This window comes from Plectropomus leopardus, chromosome 1 (assembly GCF_026936395.1).
Source record: "Plectropomus leopardus strain MGB_pleo_1.0 chromosome 1, ASM2693639v1, whole genome shotgun sequence".
NCBI classification, from domain to species: domain Eukaryota; kingdom Metazoa; phylum Chordata; class Actinopteri; order Perciformes; family Serranidae; genus Plectropomus; species Plectropomus leopardus.
In genome coordinates, this window is record NC_142176.1 from 12,424,083 (window position 1) to 12,446,314 (window position 22,232).

The window sequence follows — 22,232 nt, forward strand, 5'->3', positions numbered from 1 at the left end:
AAAACACCTCAAAACAGCATAAGAAAGCATGACGAGACACTCCATAGCATAGTATGTTGCAAAAACGGCCAAAAGCACCATAACAATGCATGCTGAAAAAATGACCCTAAATGCCATATGTTGAATAATGTCAAAATATGACATGTCCCACAAAAAAAGTTGTAAACCGCCCACAATAGCGTGCCAAGACATTCCACTGCAAAGAATGTTGCAAAATGGGCCAAAACCACCAGAATATAGCATGTTGAAAAACGACTGAATGTGCCATATTTAAGTATGGCCAAACGTGTCAAAATATCACATTTCCAAAAAACAGCTGAAAACCACATAAAAGAGCATGTTGAGACAAGTCATAACATGGAATGTTGAAAAAACAATCAAATACGTCATTAGACAGTATGCTGAAAAATGTCAAAATATGACTGTCAAGGAGCTGCGGCTCTCCTCATGAAGAGCCTGCGTCTTCCCCCTTTCTCTGACACTCCAAATAATCAAATGCCACCTCAGTCACCTCAAGTGTAAATCAAAAACCCCGGTTACTTCACTACTTTTTACAGGAGCGATATATACTATCTAACACAAGATTTAAGCAAGTACAGAAAGTCCCGAAGATTTCCACAAAATGGTCTGCTTTTCCTCTTTATCTGGAGGTCCGTTGCATCATCACTCTCTCCACTGTCCGTCTCTCCTCATTGGCTGGCATTCGGGTTGTTCGAGAAGAAGCTTCCTCCTGTTGCTTGGGGTGTCATGATTTGATAAAAGCTTCCTCACATTTTGTTTCTTGTCACTGTTTGCTTGGACGGCCGCTGCTGCTTGTTCATAAACATGCTAAACATGCTCATAAGCCATGGCCGTTTGCCTATTCATGAAGGGGTTCATTTCCCTCGGGGGGAATGAACAGCTTGGGTTCGGATCTGGGTTGGAGTTTCCATCCATGGCCGGTCTCCCAACAATGACGTACAAAAAACAGCTGAAAAACACATAAAGTAGCATGTCAAGACATGTCATATTATAGAAAGTCGAAAAACGGCCAAAACATTGTAATATGGCATTTTGAAAAAACGACAGCAAACGCTATACTATAGTTTGCCGAAAAATGTCAAAATATGGCATGTCCAAAAAACAGCTGAAAACCATATAAAACAGCATATCAAGATACGTCATAGTATAGAATGTCGAAAAAACGTAAAAAAAACCCAACATCATAATATAGCAAGTCGAATAAACGACTGAAAACACCACAGTACAGTATGACGGAAAAAGTCAAAATATGACGTCCAAAAAACAGCTGAAAACCACATAAAATAGCATTTGGATAAACTTATTAGTGTAGAATGTCGAAAAAACTTCCAAAAACATCATAATATTGCATGTCGAACAAACGACCAAAAACGGCATACTATAGTATGGTGAAAAATGTGATAATATGACATGTCCAACAAACTGCTGAAAACCACATTAAATAGCATTTTGAGACATGTCACAGTATAGAATGTCCAAAAATGTTAAAAAACATCATAATATAGCAATTAAAAAACACGACAGAAAATACCACAGTATAGTATGGAGGAAAAATGTTAAAATACGACATGTCCAAAAAACAGCTGAAAACCACATAAAACAGCATTTTAAGACAAGTCATAGTATAGAATGCTGAAAAAAATATTCCAGAACATCATAATATAGCATGTCGAAAAAACAAACAAAAACCCCAAACAGTAGTATGGTGAAAAATGTCAAAATATGACATGGCCAAAAAAGAACTGAAAACCACACAAGTCAAGTCAAGTTGATGTTATTGATGATATCGATGTTAAGGAAAATCTCTCACAAAAAAAACCTACAAACGGGGGGGCGTCACAGACCTCAGACCTGCAATAGATGTCGTAAATAACAATTACATTAAAGTGAAAGAGAAAGAGAGGGGGGGAGATGAACAGCAATAATGGTAACAACAACATATCATATAGCAATAGTGATAGACATAAAAATAATAAATGCAATTTATGATAGCATGCAATGTTTCATGCAAATGTTGTATGTGTTGATAACAGTCCCATCTGTATAATTATATTGGAGGCATGACTAATAATAATTGCAGTAGAAGGTAGAGTCGAGCATGATCACAGCATCGGTGCAACCAATGCCCACAACACAGGCGCAGCCACAGACACAACCATAGCAACAGCACAACCAAGACCATGTTCCAGGCTGAGCTGGAGATACAGCATCAGTGCAGCCACAGCACAAGCAATGCCAAACGCAGGATCACCGCATCCGCGCAGCCATCACCACGATCCAGGCGCAGCCAAGATTGCAGCCAAGATCAGGGAAATTTACGAAACGGGAGCATAATGCTCTGAAGAAGAAGCTGATTTAGTGTAATACAGTAAAAAGACATGAACATTTGAAGATGGAGGGCGCAAGAGAAGGAAAAATGAGCTTAGTGTATCATAGAAAGTCCCCCAGCAGACTAAACATGTCAGCCTAACTAGGAGCTGGTCCAGGCAACCCAAGCCAGCCCTAATTTTAAGCTTTATCAAAGAGGAAAGTCTGAAGTCTATCCTTAAAGAGGAGACGGTGTCTGCTTTCCTGACTGAAACTGTAAGATGGTTCTATAAAAGAGGAGCATGGTAACTGAAGGCTCTGGCTCCCATACCACTTTTGGAGACTTCAGGGACCACAAGTAACCCTGTGTCTTCAGAGCACAGTGCTTTTGAGGGCTGACAGGGAACTATGAGCTGTGAAAGATAAGACAGAGCCTGAACATTCAGTGCTTTGTAGGTAAAGAGAAGGATTTTAAATTCAGTTTGGGATTTTACAGGGAGCCAGTGCAAAGAAGCTAAAACAGAAGAAGTATTCCTTGGTTCTGTTAGTATATCTGCAGCAGCATTCTGGACCACTTGGAGAAACTTCAGAGACTTGTTAGGGCAACCCGAAAATAGGGAATTGCAGTAATCCAGCCTGGAAGTAACATATACATGCACAAATTTTTCTGCGTCTGTTTTAGACAGGATATGCCTAACATTTGCAATGTAATGCAAGTGAACGAAAGCAGTCCTTGAAGTTTGTTTCATATGGGAGGTAAAAGATAAATCTTGATTGGATATACCTCAGAGGTTTCTTACAGTTTTGCTAGAGGCCAAGGTAATGCCATCTAAAGAAATGACATTCATAGAACAGGAGTTTCTGAGGTGTTTGGGGCCAAGTACAATAACTTCAGTTTTGTCTGAATTTAACATCAGGAAATTACAACTCATCCAGGCTTTTATGTTACATGCTTGTAATCTAGATAACTGATCGGTTTCATCTGGCTTTGTAGATAGATACAGTTGCATATCATCCACATAACAATGGAAATTTACAGTGATTTCTAATAATGTTGCCTAGGGGAAGCATATATAAAGTGAAAAGGATTTGTCTACGTAAAGAACCTTTTGGTTCTCCAAAGCAGACCTTAGTTTGCATGGTGGATTGATCATTAATATGAACAAACTGAGAACGATCTGATAAGTAGAATTTAAACCAGTTTAATGCAGTTCCTTTAAGGCTAATTAAGTGTTCCAGTCTGTGGAGTATGATTGGATGGTCAATGGTGTCAAATGCGGCACTGAGATCTAATAGGATTAATACAGAGACCAGTCCTCGAATGAACTATTATCTTGGAGAAAGTCACAAAGCTGATTAGCAACTACTTTCTTAAGAAATTTAGAAATAAAGGGGAGATTAGATATCTGTCTATAGTTTGCTAAAACATCTGTATCAAGAGTGGGCTTCTTTAAAAGAGGTTAGCTGACAGCTACTTTAAAGGACTGTGGAATATAGCCTGTTAATTAAAGCTGCAAGCAGCTCTGAAAGGGCCCTCACACCCCCATGTATGTCGGGGTACTGGTGAACTCTAGCTAAAGTGATCATTCATTTCTGTGAAAGTCAGATAATGAATGCAGAGAGTTTGGATCCTGGAGTGAGATATTTCACATGATGTAGTATTTCCAGCGCTCACTAGTTGGCAGTGGGGGGCACATAAATTCCACATCATCTCAGTGTCTATCATTTGTAGACCAAATCAATGCAACTTCATGTATATTAATTAATTAATCAATTATTATTAAGTTAAGTTTTACAGGCTGCTTTCCAGAGAAGAGTCTGAAGAGCAACTTTAAACAGCTGAAATGTCTGAAAGTTTAGCTCAGTAGGTTAGAGGGCTTACATGCAAATTATGAAATCATTGGTTCTAACCTTACCCAGGACAGGTGAATTCAGTTATCCAAAACAAAGAGCTATTTTCAAGGTAAGACACAGGTGAAGTGTCAGATGCATTGGCTTGGTCTGTTTAAACACCAACTCAAATACCATGAGATTGCTAGTTCAACAGAGCATCGAAAACATGCAAAGTGTCTGGAGGTTTGGCTCAGTGGGTAAATCAAGCAGTTCCTGTGCCTGAGGTTGGTGGTTTAAGTCTTATCTGGAATAAGTGACATTTGACTTTTATGGCATAAATACAATAAAATATCTGCTAATATATATGTCTAGTCTTCTGTTATAAGTCATCAATGATGTACCTTGCAACGAACACTTAAAACAGTTGTCCTCTTGTCTCCTGAATTTTCATATACTGAATACTGACTTTCCCTGCCAAGGACTTAGTTGATAATCGGTCTGACTCACATATCGATGGAGTTTTCGACAGATGTCACTGCCGATACTGAGCTAAAACAAACGCCAAAAGCATGCAAGATGTCTGAAGGTTTGGCCAAGTGGGTAAGACAGGTGGTTAGTGTACCAAAGGTTGCTGGTTAAAGTCTTGCCTGGAACATTTAACTTTTAAGGCATAAATATAATATAATACAGGGTGATATATGAGTCTTCGATGACAGGTATAAGTCACTGATGGCGTATCTTGCACAAACACTTAAAACCGTTAAAAAAACCCACACACAACTGTCTCCTGAATTTCATGTACTGAATACTGATGTTTGCTGCCAAAGACTTAGATGATTATCAGCTTGACTCACATTTCAGTGGCATTTTCAACAGATGTTACTGCCTACACTGACCTAAAGGGAATGCTGAAAGCATGGAAATTGTCTGGAGGTTTGGCTCAGTGGGTAAGTCAGGTGGTTAGTGTGCCAGAAGTTGCTGGTTCAAGTCTTACCTGGGACAGGTGATGGTTGATTATTGGCCTGACTCATTAGTGGAGTTTTGACGTCTGTTGAAAACTCAACTAATATATGAGTCAGGCCGATATTCCTTGATTTTCGACAGGCGCATCTGCAAATACTTGTTTTACCTGTTTCAGGACCACTTCACCTGATTAATCAGCCAAAATGTTATATCACTCAACTTTTTCTGCTTTAATTTGTTCTGCAGTATCACAAATATGGGCTAAACTGTATGAATCTCCAGCCAAATGTTATTTTATGGCATAAATAAAATAAAATAAAATATCTGCTGATATATCTGTCTGTTCTTTTGATATAAGGGTCATACAGGGTTGAAACGCAAAATTCAGCATCAGCAGTGACGTCTGTCGAAAACTCGACTGATATGTGAATCAGGCCGATATTCCTTTATTTCGACAGACGTCACTGCCGATACTGGTTTTACCTGTTTGGGGACCACTTCACCTGATTTAACTGCCAAAATGTTGTATCACTCAACTTTATGTGCCAAATCGTCTGCAATATCACAATTAGTGTCTAAACTGTATGAATGTACAGCCAAATGTTATTTTATGACATAAATAAAATAAAATAAAATAAAATAAAATAACAGCTGATATATCTGTCTGTTCTTTTACTATAAGGGTCATGTTGGGTTGAAATGCAAAATTCAGTATCAGCAGTGACGTCTGTCGAAAACTCGACTGATATGTGAATCAGGCCGATATTCCTTTATTTCGACAGACGTCACTGCCGATACTGGTTTTACCTGTTTGGGGACCACTTCACCTGATTTAACTGCCAAAATGTTATATCACTCAACTTTACGTGCCTTATTTGTTCTGCAATATCACAATCAGTGTCTAAACTGTATGAATGTACTACCAAATGTTATTTTCTGACATAAATAAAATAAAATAAAATAACAGCTGATATATCTGTCTGTTCTTTTACTATAAGGGTCATGTTGGGTTGAAATGCAAAATTCCGTATCAGTAGTGACGTCTGTTGAAAACTTGACTGATATATCAATCAGGCTGAAATTCCATGATTTCAACAGACGTCACTGCTGATACTGGTTTTACCTGTTTGGGGACCACTTCACCCGATTTATCGGCAAAAAAGTTATATCACTCAACTTTACGTGCCTTAATTTGTTTTGCAATATCACAATCAGTATCTAAACTGTAGGAATCTACAGCCAAATGTTATTTTATGGAATAAATAAAATAAAATATCCGCCAATATATCTGTCTGCTCTGTTGATAAAAGGGTCATTTGGTGTTGGAATGGAAAATTCAGTATCAGCGGTGACGTCAATAAAGAACTCGACTGACACAGGCTGATAATCAAATGTCACCCAGGTCAGACTTGAACCAGGAACCTCTGGCACTCTAACCACCTGATTTACTCACTGAGCCAAACCTCCACACATGTTGCATGCTTTCGGCGTTCCCTTTAGCTCAGTATCTGCAGTGACATCTGTCGAAAACTCCACTGATATTTGAGTCAAGCGAATAATTAACTAAGTCCTTGGCAGGGAAAATCAGGATTCAGTGCATGAAAATTCAGGAGACAACTGTGTATTTCTTTTAACTGTTCTAAGTATTCGTTGCAAGGTACACCATCGATGACTTATATCAGAAGAGCAGACATATATTGGCTGATATTTTATTGTATATGCCATAAAAGTCAAATTTCCAAGCAAGACTTGAACCAACAACCTCTGGCACACTAACCACCTGACTTACCCACTGAGCTAAACCTCTAGACACTGCAAGCTTTAGAGGTGCTCAGTGTCGGCAGTGACATATGTCAAAAACGCCACTGATATGTGAGTCAGAACGATAATCTACTAGGTCCTTGGCAGGGATGTCAGTATTCAGTGCATCAAAATCCAGGATACAAGGAGACAGTTGTGTGTATTTTTTAAATGTTTTAAGTGTTTGTTGCAAAGTACGCCATCAATGACTTATACCTGCAGAGCAGACACATATATCAGCCTGTATTATATCATATTTATGCCTTAAAAGTTAAATGTTCCAGGTAAGACTTGAACCAGCAACCTCTAGTACACCCACCACCTAACTTACCCACTTGGCCAAACCTTCAGACATTTTACTTGTTTTTGGCGTTCTGGGTCTTTGATGGCCTTTTTAGCCTTTTAAAAAACACTAGGATATCAAGTTTTTAACAACAGCTTCCTCCCAACACTGTCCCGTGGTGTGGGGCATTTTGTCAAGTCAAGTCAAGTCAAGTCAAGTCAAGTCAAGTCAAGTCAAGTCAAGTCAAGTCAAGTCAAGTCAAGTCAATTTTATTTGTAGAGCCCATTATCACAAAACATGGTTTGCCTCAGAGGTCTTTACAGTGCACGACATCCCTCTGCCCTTAGACCCTCACATCACCTAAGGAAAAACTCCTGAAAAAGTAACGGGGGAAAAAAAAGGAAGAAACCTCAGGAAGAGCGGCAGAGGATGATGAGGGATCCGTCATCCTCATAGCAGAATCCTCAGTCTCAATAGCTGGATCCAGTCTGCATGTAGAGCTTCTGACACAGGTTTTATGGACTATTTCGATTTGTTTTGGAACCGCTCCCCCCTTTTTAGGCCCATCGGGGTCCATCCCAACTAGCTAGGTAGCCAAATGCTAACGGCAAACAATACGTGCTGTTCAGGTTGCCTCACGTGTGCAACTGTTTACATCCCCCAACCCCTGCTCAGACTCTTCTTCCCCGCTCATGATGGCAGCTTACAGCACTGCAATAGCCCTCACCAGCTCCCCCTACAGGCATCCTTTGCCAAAGTCTGTTTACCATTATGAATTGACTATTGAGACTGTCATCTCCAACAGAGAGACCAGAGCAAGGAGGTTTTTATGAGAGAGTCTCATTTGGTTAATGTCTCTTTTAAATGTTATGAATCTGTAGAAAGGCCTAGCCATGATAAGAATTTAAATCTGGCTCTGTTAAATATCAGAGCACTTACAAGAAAATGCCTTTTCTGTAAATGATCTTATCTGTAAAGGAAAGCTAGATTTTATTTTCTTAGCAGAAACTTGCAATCATGAATTTTGGCAACACTGTCATTATAATCCCTTGTCAGGGACTGAGCCTGGGTTTACACCAGGATTACAGCTCAGGACCAATTATTACCTGAGAGACTGAAGGAGAAGCGCAATGTCAGACCTCGGATCAGCAACCCAAACGTGATGTGACAAGCATGCAGTAACTCAAGCCATAGCAGGTCAGCATATGGTCAAAATGATGGTGAGCTAGCAGTGTGTCAGGTAGTGTTAGCTGAGACTTGCTGCTTTAATAGTCAGCTCCATCACACCTGTCAACGGCTCAGACACCTGCCAATCATAATCAAGCCGTAATCCTCCCACGTTTTTATCTGTGTGTGTTTGCGCATAACGTGCACACAACAGGTGACCTTTGTGTCCCTGCTGACAGTATTATTCCTGTGTTGTGTTTGGCTTTGACACCTCATGAAACATAAATTGGATTGTAAGAAATTTCATAGAGCCACGGCTGGTGGAGAATGCAAGTAGATGTCAGTAGGAGGGAGCCTCTTTTAAATTCCAGTGTTCTGGCTGCCTCGACTCAAGGGTAATGTATGCAGAATCATGGCCAGCCTGGACACATGCAGCGAGAGGGGTCATCTCTACAGCAGCATATCCAGCAGCACATTAGGCTGTTCTTTGTCAGACAGAGACAGTATTATTCTCTAAGTGTATTCACCCTTTGTTCCCAGTGTCTCATCCTAGCAATCAGCTAATCACCACTAATCAAGTAATCAAGACTTTGCCCGTATTAATGAGGCAATTACATATCATAAAATCCAAAGAAAGCCACACAAAAACACAATTCTCAGTGTAATCTTTTCACCCACTCTGCTTTCATTTGTGAACAAGCAAAAGGTTCTCCCACTGAAAACAAAAATAAATGAATTCAAGAGTGCCAGGACTAATCTGTGCAGATCAACACACTTTCTGAAGCTGTGTCATTGACAATAAATGGCCAGGGGGATTATGTAGGGATTTCTAGTTTATACCTATTAGCCTTGAAATAAAATGACAACTGTAGTTATAGGAAAAAAATCCACAAAACCCACAGATATCACACTGTACTTGGCCTAGATTCACCTCATGTTCTAAATAACATTTAGACCTCTGAGGTCACAAATTTTTTATTCGTTTTTTTATTGTATAATAATTTGTTTAAACTGAAATCTAGATACGCTGGGCTTGACTGCACACCCTGCAGCTCACAAGAGCACCTACGATTGATGCTCAGCAATTGAGTCACTATCCTTTGGGGAAAGTGGACACACACAAAGACATTAGTTTTATTGTTTACTGGTGCTATAGATTGTTGGCAATAAGGCTTTACTAATTGCTGCTGTGTGTCGAGATGGAGTCAGGTTGTCCAGCTCTTGCGATGAGTCCTGCTTAGCTGCAAGGGCCAGAGGCAGAGACAGTGATGATTATGGAATTAGCATGGCAGAGATTGTGATGGCTATCCTAATGATTTCATGTTACTGTAATTAGCATTATGAGGAGGATTGGTGGAGTGGGGGCGAGTAGATTGGAAACTGCAGGAGGAGAGAGAGGCAGACGCAAGCAAGAGAGCCAGAGAAACAGACAAAGACAGCAGGGAAGGAGAGACAGTGAATTAGTCAGAGAGGGAGAAGGAAAGTGGAGAAGAAGAGAAATGGAAAAAGTGAGAGGTGGAGGGGGCAAGACAAAAGAGATGGAAAGTGTAGGAGGATGTTCATTAACTAAATGAGGATGAATTGTTGGCAAGTCTATGCTGGTGAGGTTCCTTAGCTTCAATTTCAGAAATGCTCGTCTCACACAGAGAAGGAAGTCAACCCCCTCTCAGGCTGTCAGCTCCATATCCAGTAGATGAACATCAGCTCATCAACATTTTTCACTCTTTAGCAACCATGGTAGTCATAAATGTTAAATAAGCCCCGTTTTGACCAAGCAGTTTGGTGAAGTTAAGTAGCATGTTTTGTGTTACCGTTATGAAAAAGTTGTGGATGCAACCGTTTCTGTTTTCCCCATTTTTTGTCACTCCTTTTGGTGTACGTATCATACTGATCTGGTACTAAAAGGTGGCGCTGTGGGCAACTGATTGGGCTGTTTGGGATGTTGGGATGTTTTGCAGCCTCTAGCAGCAGTTGTAGACTGAGAAAAAATTATTGAATTCACTGGGCTGACTGACATCAACTTTCAAGGTGGAACATTTACTTGTATTGTATGAGTTGATGATGTGAATGCATCAACACACCTTAAATTTCAATACATCAATTTTGACCAATCCATTTGTTTTTATTGTCTTTCTTAGACAATGTGCACTTTTATTTGTGATTGGACCTTCAAGCATTCTTAAATATAAATTTCAACTAGATTATGTGAACTGCATATATTATAATCCTAACTGTAGTTCCATGCTCAGGCAACACTAAACCACTGCTGTTGCATGAGATGGACCAAAAAGTGCTATTTTAAATATCATTGAGAGAAAGAGAGAGAAAGACTCACTACGGCCTGTTCTTTTTTGTACTGAAAATGTTGCTGTGCAACAGTTTTGTGGATGATAAATGAGGTACAGACTTCACTCTTTATTACCAGTGATGAGGAAGTACAGCAAAAGCTGGACAGAACACTGAAAAACAACACTTACATTTAAGAGCACTGTCGGTGCTGGAAACACTGGACAGATCTAGGTTCTAGGTACATGTTCATAGGAGTTACTTTTGGTTTCAGAGATACTACACTGTAATTTTTTGGTGGAAACACCGTGATAATGACCAAATGTACCAATAAAACAACTGGTTGATATATGAATAACTGATGATTAATAAGCATCAAAGCAGAATGTCAATCTAAAAAACAATATTTTGGCAATTTTGTGGTTTTGTTTTTATTGCTATGTACAGTTCAGTAGATTTCCAGTTTTGCAAATCTGGTCTCGTGCACAAGCTTCAACAGGTTTATTTCATGCAGACTGGTTTAACCCACATTTTTCATTAGGACATGTTCCACCAAAGTAAAAAGTAGCCTACATTAGCAGTAGAGGGGAAAAAGCAGTGTATGCTGTGTTTGCTTACGTAAAAGTTAAGTGTTTTTTGAGGTGACAAGAAGAGACTCAGTGGAATTAGTGTCAAGAAAACTAAAACCAATGACTAACTAATTAAACTAAAACCCAGTTTGGCAACATTTTGGATTTAAAGCTGATGACAGAGGTGCTGTGACTGGCTGCGAGCTGAACTTTTGTTGAACCCCTATTTCTTTTTATTCCTGTCGCTTGCTTGAAAAGCACCGCAACGGATGAAGAATTCTTGAGGGTGAAATGAAGAATAATCTACACAATACCTCCTTATTTTACACAAAAGCCTCAATAAGGTGGCGGCTTGTTGGAGGGAGACTGCCATGGAGCTAAAAGTGTCTGGCAAGGTAAATGAACATTGTGTAATAACCTAGCTTGCTTGCTCTTGACTATATTGTGTCATTTCCAGTAACTGTCACAATATAAAACGTGTGTTTTCTATTTTAAAAACTACAAACATAGGAATACAGAATGGACTAACTCATCTTTTAAGTTGTTACGTCTCCAGTCTGATCTCGAATACACAGCTGATAACTCTGTGGTTTAGTGACATGACGTAACAGAGTTGCATATTTAATGGATTCAGTATGTACAGAGAACTGATGTTGATTGATTGTAGTCCAAAATAAATCAAATTGCAGGTACGTCTCACTGAAACTGTTGGCCTGCATGTCCAATGGCTAACGCTCATGTTCATACCTGTTGCTTTCAGTCAACTGACAAAAATCCACTCTGCAAGTCAAAACATGAAAACACTCTAGATGTACACCAGAGAAACTGAGTGGAAATGGATACACCAAAAAAGTAAACAACACCTCCCTTTATATTATAACCCTCAGAATAAATCATTATATTGTAGATGGAAGATTTACAACAGTGTCAAAATATCTCAGTGTTTTCATTTATTATTCTTTAATGAGCTGTGGGCAGAAATTTGAAAGCGATGAGTTATCATTCAGTGTACTGTCGCACAGGTGCTTGTGTGTGTGTGTTTGTATCCATGATTACATGCACACACACTTTTGTCTTCCTGTTGTGTTCTAATTAGCACCTCATTGTGTGCTGCCAAAGCTGTGATAATACGAGATAATTCTTCCTCTTTTTTTCCGCTTGCTTCTGGGATAATTTCCATTGTGAAACATTCAAAGATGTGGATAAGTCATTAATTTAAGGTGGACGTACATATACAGTGAACAAGGCTGGAAAAGTTTGTATTTTTGACCTGCTACCCTTGTAAGTACAAGGAAAAGCTGGTAAAAACGCAAAATTGGTCAGTAATCAGTAAACAGAAAATATAATCAAGGTACCAACATTTCTTTTGTCTTTTTCAGCTTTTAGAGCTTAATTTTTAAAAACAGAAAGTGGGGGTATAATTAATCTCTTGGAACATACAGTATATATGTACTGGTCGTTTTGTGTAACTTAGTTTTGGATGCACCTCTTCTATCTTCTTAATGAAATCCTACCTCTCTTGATTATAAAACATAGCTGACTCCTTCACCACTTAACCACAAAGACAAAGCACCTAACATCCAAACATCAGAGCAGAGAGTTGGATTTTTAGTTCCACAAACATCTACTGTATGTGTATGTAAACATTTCTATTAGTGCATCACTCAATGTGACGTGATCTTTTTCTTAATATTCAGATTGTGACATTGATGCAGGAGATCAGCAGTTAGGTTTAGACAACAAAAATACTAGGTTGGGGTCAACACATTCTTATCTCAACTCGTTAAATATTGACGCTTGGTCAGTGGCCCTAAGCACAGGACTTTGACCCAGGAGACTGTTGTTCATACCTTGCGAAAAACTTATTTTCAATGTTGAGTTATTTTCTCACATCAGTCCTTAGTCATGTTAGTCATTAGTCAGTTATTAGTCATGTGAGTCAACCACAATATTTTCTGAACCTTAGCAATACGGTCCCACTCCCAACTCATCAAATACTGACGCGTGTTCAGTGCATCAGACACTGATTCACAGAGGCACCCTTAGTGGCGGTATAAGACGCACTGGATGGCGGCAGTTTTAGACATTCCAGGCAACTGTTGTAGTATAAAGAGCGGTAAAGAAAGGCACGCGGGATTGGTCAATCACTCTGCAGACTTTCACCCAGGAGCCCACTGTCTGTGTCAAGAGAGTTATTTTGATAACACCATAGTGTGCTAGTATGTGTCTAATGACACACATCATGTGACATTACATTACTTACTGCTATTATTATTATTTGTAACAACAGTACTTAATTTAAGACAAACTATTATGTTTTATTCTAAACCTAATCACGTAATTAGGGTGACTAACCCTCAGTAAACCAAAAGTGATTTTTCTTCTTTTGTTTATACTAGTGTTGTAAGCTTAGTTTGGAAAAGACTGTATGAATTTAATGAGCAAAAACTGTCCATTTCCTATAAAAACTGAAGGTTTCTTTTTGGACACAATGCAGATGCAATATGGTAAATTAACATGCCACCCCTGGAGATCTAGAACTGATGCAGGAGGGGTACCCAGTGTATCAAATGTTGTTGAACCAATCCATCTCATCTCCCACCCACTCCATGTAGATTTTCTCGCTCTCTATACTATATCTGTTGCTCTGAGCGTTTTGTAGCAAAATAGATGGCTTTATGTTGGAGTTGGTTAAAAGCCAGATGATAAAGAGTGCCTTGTACATCCATATCTGACACAATGGACCACTGCCCAAAATGGCATTTTTTGATGCCTCAGAAGTGAGACCAGGCTGCTCAGCCCATACTTTGGGTTTCCTCTAACTCAGTTTTTCTCTGTGGGCCACAGCAACTATTAGAAATATTTAACACCCTAATTCCTGTTGAGTCACATAAAGCATTTGTCAGATCCTCTCGCCATGTTTAGGATTAACCTAATCCCACCGTTATGAATATTAAAGTTTGAATCTTCCTGTGTCGCCCCTGAAACAAGTTTCTGCCTCTTCATTGTCATGTCAGACTGCCCTCGAAAAAAAAAAAAAAACTAGAGCCACGGCTTTTCTCTCTCCATACCAGTGAGTGAAGGGATGGTTTATTCACTTATTGAAAGAGAGAGGATATTTGCGTGAGGAAGAGAGTTGAGGCAGCCAGTTAATCCTCCTCTGTCTGTGTAAATACTGCTCTAGAGACCTCTATATGTCAGTTAGCATTATACTGTAAATACCTTCTCATAAGGCAGAGAGCTGAGCTGCGGACACTTGTGAAAATTCAGCAGCTATAATAATGACCTGCATTAATGTTGTGCTAATTTGCTGCTTATCTTTGTCTCCGCCCTGGATGAGGTTGTTAATCCACGAATTTATGAGCGACACTCAAGACAAGTAAGCCAAAAGATGCACAGTTTCTATGCCTCTTGTAGAGGATTTTTTGAAACATCGCACACTAATTACTAGCTGACATCTCGAGAGTCAGCTGCAGGTGTTGGTTGAACTCACTCATTACAGGATGTTCTTTCTCTCAGCCCTCAATATTAACAGTCACTTAGCCTCCAATGTTCCCTAACATGTTGTTACATTCACTTTTTTGCATGAAGCTCCATCTCTTTCCATAAGTAATTGGTGCACCTGGCAATTTAAACCTGTTTTTTGTCACTACATTCAATTGTAACTTCAAAGTAGGGCTGCATCTGATGATTATTTTCATTGTCGTTTATTTTTTGGATTATTTGTTCAGTTGTCAGAAAATTGTGAAAAATGTCAATCAGTGTTTCCCAAACCCCGAGATGACATCTGCAAAAGTCTTGTTTTGTCCACAACTCAAAACTAATCAGGAAAATAGGAAATATTCACATCGAAGAAGCTGGAATCTTTGTTCAATCTGCTCATTTCTTAAAGGATCACTTAAACTATGTATATATATATAGCCAACACGTACAGAGCAAAACGGGCACAAGAGGCCCATTTCAGCCACACCACATAAGCATCGGCAGCTGCATGAATGTGTAATGGGGACGAGTGTGAAGCTTGTCGGCTTAAATAGATCGTCTCATCATCTCCAACTTGCACTTGAACCCATCGCTTGAGTCTTTTATGTACACATTAGGGATCAGATGATAGCCACTGTGGTGGCATGACTGAGTGCCCTGCCTTTATTTAATGTGTGTTATTCTGATGGACCAGGACAGTCCTGTCACTTTAATGCATGGGGAGCAGATTTTTGTGAATATAAGACGCCTCATTTCTGATCTGCACATCAAAGACCTTGGCTCTACATTATTATGGTAGGCCAAGTGCCATCAGCACTGAAGCAGAATGTACACAACATCATCAGAAAAAAAATCTCCTCGCTCATAGTGACCTTTGCAGTTCAAATTCAGCTTTGATATCTTCATAAAATCAGAGGTTTATTTTCTTATTTTTCTGACGTTTGGATACAGTGAATTATGTCAACAAATATTGATTAAATGTCCTATAACAAAATAATCCAGTCCCTCCATGATTTCATGGGATTTGGGGGGATTGTTTTGGCCTAAAATGATTTCACGGCAGCTTTTCAAAAAAGATTTGCAATGCATGTTGCAATGTTTTAAGGGTATTTTTGAAATGAAATTGCAGAAGCAAGTGAAAATTTCAAGAATAGTTTCATTTTTTGTGCGTAGTTCATTAAATTTAGCAAACAACTTCTACACATTGTTCTGAGTTTGTGATTTACACTGCAATGCCGTTATCACTAACCTACATATTTAATCTAGCTTACTTTGATTCTTTCAGCACATGCAATTGATCTGGATATAACAGCCTCTGTCATGGACACACATTCTCACTTCCAAGTCCAAATACCAACACTTGTTCAATGGCCCTACAGATCAAACTCTGGTGCTCTAAAGTGCACCTCAATTTACACTTAGTACATGCATACAGTCTCTTTTCAAAATAAACTGAGAACATAAGTGAAAAAAAGAAAAGAAAAATGTTTTTAGGTTTACTTCCCAGAATAAGTATGTGGCTTTAAAAAAATACATTTGTTACTAATAATGTAATGTATTGTGTATGTATTGTAATGTAACGCATGTCACTTACATCACATGACATACATCACTCGCATATTATGCTAAACATATTTGTGCACTATCTTGCTCTTAAAATAACTCAGACATTTTTGGTTTCACACATAACACAAACACCCTATGCAGACTTTTTATTGTATGGCAGATCCTCAGAGCATCAAAAATGCCAGTAAAGGGAGCCTTGCTGCATCTGTATCTGACGCCTTGAGCACACTTGCCAAGCGTTGGTATTTGATGAGTTTTGGAGTGACACCGGGTTGGTCATGATAATTTGTCTTGTCTGTTGTCAATGCGTTTCAGTCAGTCTTCGGGCAGTTTACTCTGTGCAAAACTCTGCACCCTCACCTTGGTGCAGAACAGCAGGGAATTGCCTTGCAGTCTTTGGCAGTAACTTTTGGTGGTTAGTGTGAGACTTCTATGACAAACACATCTGCCAAAAAAAGGGACGTTAGCTTGATCATGTTATGCGGGAGACTGCCTTGAATGGCGAAACTCACAGGAAACTACAACAAATTCTCATCCCAAGTTGTCACATATTGCAGCTTTGTCCAGCTGTGTTCTCAAGTGACACTGTCTGTACAGGTATTGGGCTGACGTGTCAAGTGCCATCTGGCCGTTCACCTGCGTATAGTAACACCACACCCAGTTCAGTCGGGCTGCGTTCTAACTTAATGCTGGCCAGCAGCGTGTCTAGGGCATGTGAAAGGTGCTATTTGGCACTGTGCTCTTATGTCCAAAGCATTGACAAAGCAGCACTATTTTATGAGTTCGGATTGAGAACGGGCCAGAAACCACAACGGTTGGTCAATTTGCAGACACAAGTGACATCTATTGCACATCAATCCAAGGTCCCACCTTAGTGGCTCTCCCTGAGGTTTCTTCCATTTCCTTCAGGAGTTTTGTTCTTATCTGCTGTGAGAGTGCAAGGACAAAGGTTGTATGTTGTCCTCTGAAGCAAATTTGGATCTGTGATTTAAGACTGTATAAATAAAATTGAATTGAAAATTGAAATGATGCATAAGCAGCATTTCCTCTTTGCTGATCTTTTTCTTTTTTTAACAGGTATCTTTAGGTGTTTGTTCATGTCCGTTAAAACCTTTCAGACCAGATTGAAAAAACTGATGAGTCTGACATTTCTATTCTTTTCCCTTTATCGTTCTGCAGGATTTAAGACTCATTGTAAAGCAATAGACTCATTGCAAAGCAAGACCAACTCACACACATGCCTCAGACCAACTTTACGCTGAAAGAATTTAAAACTTTCCTTAGAGAAAAGAGGTGAGACATGGAGCAGGAATGTGATTCTCTTGCCTTTAGAAGAACAAAGTCTGACTGTGAATCCTGATAGACTAGTCAGAGGGAGATGGGTAACATTTAGTCTGCTGTGTAAATCTTTAAAAATTGAGTTTAAGATCTTTAATATTTCAGACATATGTCAAAGAAATAATCCCATTCTACAAAATCAAGTCATAGCAGATTGCTCTGGATTAATCTGTGTTGTGAGATCTAATCCACAGTCATTCCTTTACTGGTAGAGAGCTGTGATAATCCCATATCAGACCAGAGCTGTTAATCTTGTTCTAACACACGGCCATTTTCCACTGTGTGATCTCACACAATACAAACACCTAAACCCTACTTCAAGGTGACTCAATGTCATGATGCAAAAATGGATTATCTGAGGCAGGTTAAAAAACAACGGAGGTTTTATGTTCCATTCGGGATGATTTCCTTTGAGCTGTAATTTGTACAGATGTTTCAAAGAATGATAAATGGTTCTGCTAGAATTAAGTAATCCGCATTCAACAAGCATTCAACACGAGCTAACATAGAATCACCCCCACTGCTCAGCTGCACTCCTCTGGTATTTCACCACGCTCAGTATTCAAAGCATGAAAAGCTTTAAATTACCACTCTTTCTGCATGCGTGTGTGTGTGGGTGGGACCGTGGGTGTGTGTAACTGCCCTTTTCATCGGCCCTTATTGGTAATCAAGCGACATGGAGATCTTTCTGCCTGCAGAAGAGGAAAATGGCCGACTTTGCTGGGCCTCGACCCAGCCTAAGTTTCACACTGTGATTTATGTGACCTATTAGCGGGCCCCTACTGGCAGGGCCCATCATCTGAATTATAACTAAGGATTAGGCCCCAGGCTAATGACAGGACTGGGAGGGAAAATTGACCATGTGTTTGGCTGTGGCGTGCTTCCTGTAAACCAGATTACAGAGTGCATGCAGAGCCGCACAAATATGAGAGACAAGCACACATAAAAATCACGTCTATAAGCGTATGAAGATTAGACACACACACACACCAGTGTAAAACCAGCCTATAAGAGTGTGGGGGTTTCAGCTGTGCTTAGATTATGAATCTCTATTAACCTTGCCAACCCATCAACTCACTCTTAATGAGGCCAAAGATAACACTCATACACACACATGCACACAGATACACGCAGTGAACTCTCACGATTTAAATTAGTTTGCCAAAAAAATTTGTATTTATTAACCTTGGTTTATCTGATATTCAAAATGCCACACTTGGCCTACATATGCAAGGAGAACACATTTATGCAAATACGCACACAGTTTTTAAAGAGACCGTCACACTCATACACATGTATGAAAAGTCTGCGTGTCATATATGAAGTTAGGGTCAGTAGTTGAGTAGACATGGCTTTAGGCTGTTTTTCTAAATCTAACTTAAGAAACTTTACTTGCATAAATCTAACTTGCATTACTTTACATCAAGTACGTAACTCTCAGCATGTCTCATTCTGAAGTTGTCAAATATTGCAGCTTTTGCGGTGCTTTCAGTATAAGTTATGTTGCCAGACAACTGGATGGCACCTGCCATGGCAGCATGATACACTGAGAGCTGATGTCACTTGCGAACATGGCCAGACGGAACCTGTCCCGTCAGCATGATACAACGCTGGACAGCATGAGGCTGAAACGCTGCCAGTGATGTCATAATATAAGGAGCATGACGGTCCCTATAGGGTGGGCAATAGGGGCAGTGGATTTGTCCAACAAACCCTGGACTTTCATGCAGAAGTCTGGCGTTCACTTCTCGTCTGATTGCGATGTTTTTGTCTACACCTTACAATGTGCCTCTTTTGCCTAAGTCTAACCATCTGTGCCAGCATTTGCATTTGTTGATGTCCTGTTGTTGGTTGTTATGTGCTTTTGTTGCCTAAAAATAACATGTGCAGCGTGATCCCACCATAGTTTTGTTGACATCACATTATGACATCCCAGAATGTCAACAGCAAACACAGAGGGACACTCAAAGCATATGTGGACACAGAGATCCATTGCAAAGCGGCAAAATATGACAACTTGAGAGCGATGAGGACGTGTTGTAACTTTGTTATGTATTAAACGTCACAAATGCCATTTCTGTTGTGTTTATTCATTTGATATCAAACAAACTGTGCATGATGAAATGTTGCATGGCTCTGTGACAATAATAGTGTAATCCCAAAATATCAAGATGCCGATTCGCACAGTACGACTATTGTCATGCCTGCGTTTGGCAAAATGAGGCCAAAGATTACACTAACATACACACATGCACACAGTGAACAATTTAAATTAGTTTGCCAAAAAATGTATATTTATAATTCTTGATTTAGGTGAAATTCAAAATGCCACACTTGGCCTACATATGCAAGGAAAACACACAAATGCAAATATGCGCACAGTATTTAAAGAGGCCGACATGTATGAAAAGCCTGAGTGTCGCACATGAAATTAATGTTTGGGTCAGTAGTTGGGTAGAAGTGGCTCGGGGCGGTTTTCATACACTGTGCTGCTCATTTCCAGTGTTGCGGAGTAATGGCACAGTTTGATGTGGCCCCCGGCATTAAGATAACCCAATATCAGCCCACAACCTGACTGCTATTGTTTCATTTATATGAAAACATTGCGCTCTCATATCACTTCACATCTGCTCCCTCCTAGGAATTACTTTCATTCAGCTTGTGTTTGTAACTATGTGTGTATGTGTTTGTGTCTGTATGAACTAAATATTTCACACCGGAAAGAAAATAGATCACATGATTCTCTCCCTGCAGCTCACAACCCCTGACACCCAATCAGAAGAATCAATACATCTCTGGCCTGTTATGGACAATATCAGTGGATCCCCTTTTAAAGAAAAAGAATATTATAGAGGCAATTCCATGAAGCCATTACCAGTTCAAGGGCAGGTGTACTCAGATCGATAACAGTCGAGTACACGGTGTTTTGAAGATTTTGTGTCGCCTCTGTCTGTTGTGATTGTCACATAGTGGCAGAATTTGAAACTCAATCTGGATTGATTTTTTTGTCCCTCTGCAAATATGCAACAGCCACAGGGTTCTGATGCAATTCCTCTATGATATTTTCTACTATTATGTGTAAAGGATTTATTGGACTGAAAGCGGTTCTTTGATAACCAACAGGACAATTTCTTCTCTGGCTCATGTGAATACCCGCTGAACTGAGCAGCAACGTCAAATCTCCACGCATGGATCAAAGCAGTCAGACCCTCCTCCTCCTCCACCTTCTCCTCCTCCCATTCCCTCCCACTCTTGCAGTAGTCTAATGCTGCTTTGCCCTGCAATATTAACACTGCTGTAATTGGACTTGTTGTTTGTTTGTAGCTTCTCTGTTTGTTTAGATTGTGTTTGAAGCCTCGCTTAATTAAATCGCGTCCTTGGTGTCAGAGTCTCAAAGCATGTGAAAAGCACACAGCTTAATAAAATGTTGCTGGCTCGATTTTGGAAAGCATTCCTTGTAAGGGAGGGGTGGTGAGGGAAGTGCAAAAATAATGCTGAAATAGGTTAACTTGTGGGCCTTTGACTGAAAAATCATTTGTGCTTATTAAGCAGATCACATTTGTGCAGTTTGAAACCAAAAAAATCAAGTAATCTAATGTAATCTTAAGAGCTATTCACACAGGACTAGTATTACCAAGATAACCACATTTGATATAGCAAATTTTAGTTTTAGGGACATGGCAGATGAAGGATTAAAATTGCAGATGACTAATCATTGCTAGAGGTACCCAACAAACTACACCACTCTTGTGCAAAAAAGCCACAAAACTTTAAATATCTAAACTGAAAAATTAAGTGACGTAATCAAGCTCCAGCCAAAAAATTGCAGACGTTTACCACCTGATTAATTTAAATTTACTTTGGATGAACAGAAACCTCCAAAACCCATCCGGTCAGTTCAGGGTTTACCAACTTATTTCCATCCGATTGAGCAAATTGAACTATAATTGTCCACGTTTCAATTCCACCAACTATTGTGGGAGTCTGAAGTGTGTTTATGATTGAGTCTGGGGAACACAAAGGACGTTACCAGACCATGGAGACTAAATATAACCTTTAAAGGCTGCCTTTTCCTGGTAAGTGTCCCTACACTTACACTTTGCCTCTCTGAGGGGTGTAATGGCTTCCCTATGCAGTTTGTATATGCAGGCAGGAAATCTGTTGACAGGCGGGAGTGCAGCAGAGCCAAGCGTGTCCTGTGAGACAGAGGAAAGTCTGATGACTCGTTTAGAAATCTCCCAAATGGCTCCCAGAACTAATCACTGGTCTTGTTTAATGGCCATTGATGTTATTATTGTGGATGTCTATTTGATCTTGCTGTGCCACTAGAGAGAAATTAGGGAAGAGTAATTCACCAACAAACAGCGTAGGCGTGGCAACCCATCTTAAACACAGACCCCATCATCCCTTTGCTGTAACAGACACAGCCTTAGATTATTGTCGTCATGAGGTAACAATTTGGATTCTTTATTCTGTTTGCATGAATGCACACTGCAGAGCTTTGATCTCACCACTGCACACATCAGTAAGGCAAACCAGGCCACATCTTTGCTCCATGCCAGCAACTGCCGTCCCTTTCCCGCTGCCCCTCATCCTGGCCAGGCACTAACTAATGT

At 39.7% G+C, this 22,232-nt stretch overlaps 1 long non-coding RNA gene across 1 annotated transcript in view; it reads right to left on the minus strand.

Moving 5' to 3' along the window:
- Positions 1 to 244: 244 nt before the first annotated feature.
- The window catches only part of LOC148190373 (uncharacterized), a 74,137-nt gene continuing 52,149 nt past the window's right edge, over positions 245 to 22,232 (minus strand). Inside the window, exon 3 of the long non-coding RNA XR_015777425.1 lies at positions 245 to 970. This is a non-coding gene — a long non-coding RNA (uncharacterized LOC148190373). The remainder of the gene's footprint in view (positions 971 to 22,232) is intronic.